This window comes from Caretta caretta, chromosome 8 (genome assembly GCF_965140235.1).
Source record: "Caretta caretta isolate rCarCar2 chromosome 8, rCarCar1.hap1, whole genome shotgun sequence".
Lineage (NCBI taxonomy): Eukaryota > Metazoa > Chordata > Testudines > Cheloniidae > Caretta > Caretta caretta.
In genome coordinates, this window is record NC_134213.1 from 12,884,170 (window position 1) to 12,893,403 (window position 9,234).

Consider the following 9,234-nt stretch of genomic DNA (forward strand, 5'->3'; position numbering starts at 1 on the left):
GCAGGTAACTTGGTGACATTCTATCTGCAAATACACAAAAGCAGCTCTCACGTAAAGTCAATGGGTGCTGCATAAATAGATCTAAGCACAGAATCTGAACTAAAATAGTTTTTTGCTTTTCTCCCTTTGCATAGTCATCCAGATCTTTCTCTAAGGCCTTTCTCTAGTTTCTCTGCATAATCTGTCCTGATTTTAATTACTTGGAAAACCAAGGAGAATGTAATGTGTGTTTCAAGATTCCATGAACATGTTAGAATTGGTCTTCATAATGGGGTGGTTTAATTGAAAATTGGTGAGCTACATGGCATCATTAACCATTTAAAAAACCTGTTCAAAAGATTCCAAAGGAAGAAGTGCTTGCCTATTTAAAAATGTAAATATCGCTATTAAGTTACCTTCTTACAAGTTTGACAAATAGAAGCAATTGGACAGTTGTGTTACTTAGCACCAGAGAAACTGACAATTCCCATAAACAAAACTTAGATTAATTTTGAAGCTGAGTTGTCACTTGCTTTGGCAGAATAAGTAATGTAAGAAATGAGCTGCACACCACATTTAAGGTGGTAGGAATTACCGTGTGTTTCAGTTACATACAGACAAACTATGACTATTCCTGTTTCTCTTCCATAGAATCGTAAAGTTTTGATTTATTGCAGCTCACATTACGAGTTAGTGCATGAGAACCAGAAAGAATCTGAATAGTCTATTACCATGAGTAAAGTGTTCTGAGTTAAAACTTTGTTTTAGTAACTTAAGACACTAGGAGCACCAAAGTCTTGTAGCCCTGGTCTACGCTCAGAACGTAGGTCAGTCTAGCAACACCATTCAAAAGTGTGTGAAATTCATGCCTCTAAAATGTAGTTAAGCCAACATAAGCCTGGTGTAGATATCAGTAGGTCGACAGAAGAATTCTTCCCTCAACCTAGCTACAGCCTGTGAATGGGGTGGATTTACTACAGCAACAGAAAACCTCTTCTGTCACTGTAGTAAATATTTTCACTACAGTGGTGCAGGTGCAGTGCTTACCTGTTGCGATTAGTGTAGACATTATAGGGACTTTTAACAGAATAAAGGGCTGTCTGTGAAGCACTATCACGTCATTGCCTTTTTTTTCCCTCCATTACTAATTGTGTAGTACTAGCAGCATACTTGTTGCTTTAGACAGATGTGAAGAGAAGATCTCTAGAGCTTAACATATTGCTAAAGCTGGGTGAAACCTCTTTATGGGTAGAGTTAAAGCTTCATGAGACTGATAGTGTGAACTCAGCCTTCAATTAACATAACTGTCAGACTACATTAATCATAACCCCTTTGTCCTAGGCAGTGGCCTATGTGAAACTGTCTGGGAGTTTGGACTGAGTGGGCAGAGGGCTGCTGCTGCATATTTAGTATTTGTGTGTGCCTGTATAGATGAACGTCAAGACAGAACACACAGGACAGAAAAGAACAGAGAGCTAGAGGCAAGAAAGCCTGTATGCACAGTGTGACCCTGGGAAAAGCTAGAAAGCTTTTGGGTCTGTTGGCTAAAAAGGCTTGGGTCTAAGAAACTGTTCCTTTTATGGAAGGAACAAAGAACATTTGGAGAAGTAGCATTTTGTACAGTTCTTTGTACAGTTCAATAAACAAGATTGCATCAAAGAAAATACCAGACTCCATCAACCTCTACTCCCAACTGGAACATCCCCAATGCCCGAATTTTTGGTTAGCCACTTAGTTAGAAAGGGACAACACTGTGAGAGAAGTGGGGTTCGAGTTTCCAGGGAGCAAGACTGAGTACAGTATTCCTGTTGAACCAAGATGAAACCAATTAGAAATGCTTGTAAATATCAAAAACATTCAACCAAGGTTTAAATGAGGAGCTCAAGACTTTGCAAAAGTAATTAAGATTACCTACAACAAGCTGAAAGTTTCGCAGAAAGGACTCTGACTTGCAGGCTGAGATGAGATCCCTGTTGGAGCAGCAACTACAAAGTGATAGGACAGATTTGGAAATCCAGCAACACAACCAGGCTGGAATAGTAAAACAGATGGAGGTGACCAACAATATGAGTTCCATAGTCCAGAACATTTTCCACAAAACAGAGACCAAGCAACCTTTTGCCAACTTAGAACTTGCTAATAGATGAGCTGCAGCAAGGACTTAAGGAGCTGAAAATTCAGCTCCTTAAGGAGATCAAAGTATCACAGATCATAGTGGAAGGCAACCTCTTGGATGAGGAACTGAGTCAGCCGGAGGACTTGGGTAAGAGCAGACGTTTACAACAGTTTTTGTACCCTGTTTGTAGTTGAGAAGAGAGGTTTGGCTGTCCCATCCCAAATGATGCAAAAGACCACTAGCTTTGAGAGGAAAAAGTCCTTGAGAGGCTTATTTGGCTCAATTCAACATTAGAGATCAAATGCAGTGGGGAGCTGAGAGATCCTCTGGCTCTGGGGCTGTGGCCCCCTCCCTTTTTGCTATAACTAACCACTGAGTATACTGAACAAATGGCTTATATTCCTAGACGTTTGTTATAGCAAGGGTGTACTGTATGTATTTGTCAAAATTGAACGAACTCATCCGATCTTGTGATACTTACGTTGCTAGGAGACAAACAGTTGTTTACACACAGTACAGTACTTCCATGAGTTTAAGCAAATGGCAAATCCCAAGACTCAAACTGCAAAAATAAATAAAATCAGTGCCTTTGATTGTGCAGAGCAGCCTCCCAAGCAATGCTATGCTGATGGAGGAAAGTTGCAACATCACATTAGATCACACATGTGAGTCAAATACTGATGCTCTTAAATTCTGATCGGCATCATAATGCCCATCACAAAGTAGAGGCAGATCTGACATCAAAAGCAAAACCTCAGACAACTGCCATATCTTTTTAATGGCAGTACCAAGAGTCGTGATGCTCAAAATGTGGCATATATTGAACTTGTCGAGGCATTCTCAAGTGCAAATATACCTATACCAGTGGAGAAACTGGATAGCCCAGTCTTAAGGGAGTTTTTTCAGAAACAAATTCCAAACACGGGTTCTCTTCCTTCTGCTAATAAGCACCACCAAGATTACTTACCCAAGATGTTTGAAGTACAGAGAAAGGAGCTGAAAGAGCATATGAAAAAAGCTGATTCTATGTGCACCGTTTGATGAGTCAACAGATGACAAAGATAATTATGTACTGCATATCATTGCTGTACCCCAAATGAATGGCTCAGAAAAGCTACAATCATTTCTTTTGGACAGTTCTGTTCTTAATCTGGTAAATTATTCACCTTTGTCACAAGCTGTCACCAAACTGCCTGACAAATTTTGATTAGACTTTAAGGTGTCTGGGATAGTAACAGACAGTGCAACATACTGTACTTGAGCATATACTCAGGTTCAACAGGGCCTGCTTCCTAATATGGTGCATGTAATGTGCAATGCATATATTGTAAGTCTGACTAGCAATCAGCAGCATGTTCATTTTTTCTAAAATTGACAGTCATTGCTCCAATGAAGAAAGTGTTTAAACATTGCCCAGCTCACAAACTGTGTTTCAGGGCTTTCTTTGCAGGAAAAAAAAAGCTTAATCCTGACCAAATGCTTGTGTCCAGAACTAGTCGTGACTCGGTGAAATTCACGGTTTGAAGCAGTTAAGCAGTTCTTACCATGCTGAACATGTGATTACCTTGAGTTCATTGAAAGTGAAATGGAGATTTCACCTGACATTCAGGTAATGGACACACTGATCTTACTTTTAAATGACATAACCTTGCCACTTCACATAGTAATTGCTCGGAATGCCAAATCATTGATGAAAATCATTAAATCTTTTGAGATGTTCTGTTTCTATCCATCAGTCGTACAACACTGTAATGGATTTGATGCACTGGGCAGACTCCAATGCAAAAGAAAAGGACAGTGAAGATGCAGAACAGAATGCATTCTTAAAAGGAGTGTTCACGAAAATGGCAGACAAACCTGAAGGATTACTACTGCAACACAAGAGAATGTTGCCAGACCAGCTCGACAAGGACCAAGGTTCATGCAGCCTGGACAGTCATTTATGAAAGCAGTTTGGGTATTTGATGTGAAACAAGTGCATATATTATCAGAGCAGGCACTCCCTCTGCAGACAACCCCTATGTTTGGCTATGAAGCTAAAGCATATCTTGTCCCATGTCCCATATCTGGTTATCGCGTGACCAACCTCTTCCCCCCCCGCTCTCCCCCCCACAATAGCAGGCATAACGTAATACTTGAGTGTTTATATTGATCCAGCAAATTTTTCTTAAAATAGGTGTACTCCAAATTCCTGCAATTAATAAAGGTCCATTTTCACTTTTCCATTATTTTCCATGCCTTGTCCGCAATTCAGCCACAATTATTGAAGAAATCTTGTTTTCTGTTTGCATTAGAAACCCTGGCACCTTCTCAAACGTTCTTTCCAACTTTTTTCCTCCATCTTTTATGCTCCATTATCTTGCATTTGAAATGCATCTTGAAATGTTCCCCACCATGAACTTAAATATTGTCAATCCTATTTTAGCCAGCAATTTTGGACTAGTTTCACTACCACTGAAATGAACAAAGTCCCCTCGCTGTGGTTGCTTTACATATCCCATGAGAACTGCAACACATGTTCCATCAGTGATTGACAAGAAGTGCTGTATGCGCAAGTGTAAGCTCGCTGCGAGGTAAAGCAGTGGAGATGGATGTCCGTTCAGAATTTCTGTTAATGTTAACTTGCTTCCAGATCTTTCAGCCATCCCCCATTAAAGAATATTTAAAATATACATGTGACTGGGTGGACTAGACTCGGAGGCGTCCTGCCACACATGGCCCAGAGAAGAAACAGTAGAGCTAAATACTCCAAGCAGCTTAGAGACACTGCGAAGGAAGCAGCCAATTGGAGGGTTGCAGGCTAGTATAAAAGGAGCTGCAGTTCAGACTAGAGTTAGTTCCTTGCTGGAGCCAGAGGAGTGAAGGTGGTGCTCCTGTCTGGCCAAAAGGAACTGCAGCACCATGGGCAGCTCAGTGCTGGCAGGGACCAGGGGGAGCAAGGAGGAGCTGCTGGCTGGCTGCTGGGCCTGAACATAAAAGGGCCCCGAAGTAAGGGTGAAGCTTTGGTGAAGGCTGGGGCCACAGAGAAGTAGCCCATGGAACTGAAAGCAGTTTCATTAAAGGGACACAGTGGTGAGTGGCTGCTATTCTTAGGATCCCTGGGCTGGAACCTAGAGTAGTGGGTGGGCCTGAGTCGTCTCTGCCCCCTGCATAGGCCACTGGGAAAAGTGACTTATAATTGGACAGCGATAAATCCCCAGAAGGGGATCTGAACTATATAGTGGCCCAGCTAGAGAGCCAGTGCTAGAATGGCCCAGAAAGGGCAAAATCATTGCCTCCAAGGAGGAAGCCTTGAGACTGAAGACACACCGAACCAGAAGGGGGCGCGCAAGAGGTAGGTGCCATGCCGTTACATTTGGTACCAGAAGTGGGGCTTCTTTCAGACCGACCCCTGATCAACCAGGGGCACGACCATTGAAGAGGATTTACCTGTTGGCAGCAGGAGTAGCAGCTGTGGACCCAGGCCCTCCTGATGCAGTTGATAGAGAACCTACAGAAACAACAGGAAGTCCAGTTTGTGGCACAGCAACAGTGGCAGGATATACACTCCAACCTTCAGGAGTGGATACACAAGCGGTTGGATCACACACCACCTAGGAACCCAGTTCGTGATGGAAATGGTGATTGGTTTGGCTCTAGGCCTGGCAAAACTCAGACCTGATGATGATCCAGAAGCCTTCCTCCAGACCTTTTGAGCAGCTGGCAAAGGCAGTAGGATGGGAAGAGTCGACTTGGGATCGCCCGCATAGCTCCATTCCTGATGGGCATGTTGCAGGCGGCTTGCCAAGTGGTAAGTGATGAGCCGCTGAATTCTTACCCACTGGTGAAGGCAGCCATTTTGGATCAGCTGGGGTTGACTCCGGAGGCATACAGGCACAAGTTCTGGACAGAATCGTTCCCACAAGGGGCGCACTAGTAGCCCAGAAGTTGAGACCTGGCAATGCACTGGCTTTGTCCAAAGAGCAGCTTGGTGGAGAAGCTTCTAGAGCAATTCCTAAATGCCCTACCAGGAGGGGCACAGAGTTGGGTAAGGCATTTTGAGCCAGCCTCCATGTGGGAAGCAGTCGAGTAAACTGAGGTCTAATTTGAGGCCGAAGGAGGGGAACGGCCCAAGCTGTTTGGTAAGCTGAGGGGGGTTCACTAGAGGGTGACCCAGGGAAGCTCACAAGGGGAAAAGAGCCTGAGAGTTCTAGACTCGGGATGCACTGCAACAGCAAGGGGCACAGAGAGCCCTGCAGCCTATGGGAAGTACAAGTGGGAAGCAGCTAGGAGACCCGGTAGTCTGCTTCAGATGTGGCCAGCCCAGGCATATTAAAAGGAACTGCACAGTAATGGAGTGTGACTACTTAAACTGTTACAGTAGACCAGGGTCTACTCCAAAGATCAGGGTGGTCCCACTGTGGGTAGTGACAGGCTGGGAGGAAGTTGTTATGGGTCTGGTAGTTTCAGGGTGTGGGGCACACCTTGGTGTGGGAAGACCAGGAGAGGGCAACTGGCCTGGACTGACACCTCCCAGTAAACGTCTTCTGTGTACATATGGAGACTTGAGTCTATCCCGTGCCAGAAGTTGGGCTGGACTCCTGTTGGCGTGGTCAAGGACCTGCTGCGGCCCATAATTTTGGGAAGAGAATGGGTGGGTTACTCAACCCTCCTGTGGGAAAGACCAGGACTGTGACCCTGGACCAAGAGGGTCTGGGCCCACCTGGGAAGGGAAAGCAGGGGCTAGGAGCCAGGGTATGGAGACCCTGGAAAAGAGCCCGGAGGTGAGACCAGAATGGCCCAGACATAAGGGACCCGCTGAGGAAGTGCCTACAAGAGTTGGACAAGGCCAGCATCTCCCAAGGGAAAGTCATTAGCCGGCTGGTCCGGGTAGAGCAGTAGTTGGCTCAGGTGCAAGTGGAAGCCAAGGGGAAGAGGGAACAATGCTTGGCTTTGCAGGAAGCATTGGGTCAGGGAGAAAACTCCGCGAACTACAGCAGGGACCCAGACAGAACCTTGGGCACGGCAGGATACCATAGAGACCCAGACAGATTTCAGAGTTCAGCAGGGTACTATAGGAACTCTAGCTAACATACCCAGTGTGCTTACTAGCACAGAGGCTCAAACAGAATCGCCCCAGCAGGGAGCGGCGAAAGCGAAGAGCTAGGGTATAGAACAGGACCCTAGGATAGGGAAGGGAGTAGCACAGGCAGGCTTTATGAGCTCCCTCCTAAGAGAGGGTGACCTGGTGAAACGATTGGAGGCAGCAGAAAAGTAACTGGAGGATCTCAAGTTCAAGTACAAACAGCTGACCGAAGATCTCCAGTTCACTGAGGAAGAAAAACAGCGCTTGCTCCACATGGTATATGATTAGGAGATGCAGCTAGAAGCTCGGTGTACAGACACTCCGAAATCCAGGAGAAGAGAATGAATCAAAAGACCATAGACACGCTCTTCAGGTAAGAAAGATCTGGGAGAGTAGACCCTGAGAGACCAGGGCAAAGACCAGGTAGAGGCTCTCCAGACAGAGCTGTGGGAGGGAAAGCCCTGATTGAAAGGGGCAAGGACTAAGACAAGCTCTCAAGGCAAAGGCCCAAGAAAAGGACCCTGGCAGATCGGAGCACAGAGACTATTACTAGTAGCTCTCCAGACAGAGAGGTCTGGAAAGGAGAAGACCCTGCCAAAGTGGGGCAAAAGAAGGGGTAATCAAAGAGATTCCTTTCTATAGAACTACTAGCCCAAGCCTGTCTGTCCTGTTTCTTAGCCTATAGTTCCAGCTATGCTACTAATAAGAAATGCGATGGGTAAATCGGTAAAGGCAAATCAACTCTTGCACTCGCTTATGTAAACTTTCAGAAGAGCAAGTGGGTGGAGGGAGGGAATGAGGAAGATTTTTTAGCATAGTAGGAACCCTGACTGACTCTTAGTCTGTCTATTCCTTCCCATCCCATGGATAATTAGAAGCCAGCTTTTCTGACCCTGCATCCCTGGGCTGAGTTCTCTTTAGATCTTTAAGAAGGCAGTAGGTTGCAAAGCAAGTTTCTGAACCCAGACAAACTTCTTTTCTGGAATCTGCCATATTTGCAAGCAGCAGTAGTTTCATTTCATTCTTCAGAAGCCTTCACTTGTGTTGTCACTGAAGTAAACAAGCAGTTGCTAAGATGGCATGTGATTCTTTGTTTAAAATGTATGAAATGTAACAGCTTTCCACCATTTTGTGCAGATCTCTTCCTGAGTCCTTTCCTAAATTCCCTCTAATGCTCTAAAGTATGTATTGAATTTGCTCTCTCCTATTCTATTTAGTGAGCATTAGATACAACACCCAAGTGTGGAGTCTGTCTTAATAAAATTATCTCCACCATTTCACTGCAATCTTCTATCCTTATAGGTCAAACAGTCCTTCAGGCCTACAGAGATTCCCATAGACAAGGGGCATAGTGAAGTGAAGGGTATGTGCTCAAATGCCATCTGAGAGTAACTGGGTTGTTGGGAAGAGGGCAGTGATCAGTTCTCAATGTCCACTGAAAGTAGGACAAGAAATAATGGGCTTAATCTGCAGTAAGAGAGATTTTAGGTTAGCTATTAGGAAAATCTTTCTCATTATAAGGATAATTAAGCCCTGGAATAGGCTTTCAAGGGAGGTTCTGGAATCCCCATCATTGGAAGTTTCTTAGAACAAGTTAGAAAAATACCTGTCAGAGGCAGTCTCGATACACTTTGTCCTGCTTCAGCAGCGGGGACAGACCAGATAATCGCTCAAGGTCCTTTTCAGCCCTACATTCAGAGCTGTAACTAGGGTGGGGTGAGCGGGGCAGCTGCCCAGGGCACAAAGCCGATGGATGGAAAAATGAAGTGGTGCAGGATCGGGCCCAGTGGTGTCAGCCAGAGCACTGTGATCTCAGTGCCCACCTCCCCCCCACAGAGTTGGGCCCAGCAGCAGCTGGAGCCCAAGGTGCTTAGTGCCATCCCCCTCCCCACAGGCCCAGGAACCCTGGCTAGAGCAAGCTTGCCTCATGGCGCTAGGATTGTGTCAGCAAGTGGGCAGGGCGCTGAATGCTGCCAGCTCGGGGAGGGGGAGAGGCCCACAGGGAGGTGCTGACTGACAGCCTGGTACTGCGTCCTAGACCTGTGCCAGCCGCCCTGCACCCTGCTAGGGAGCA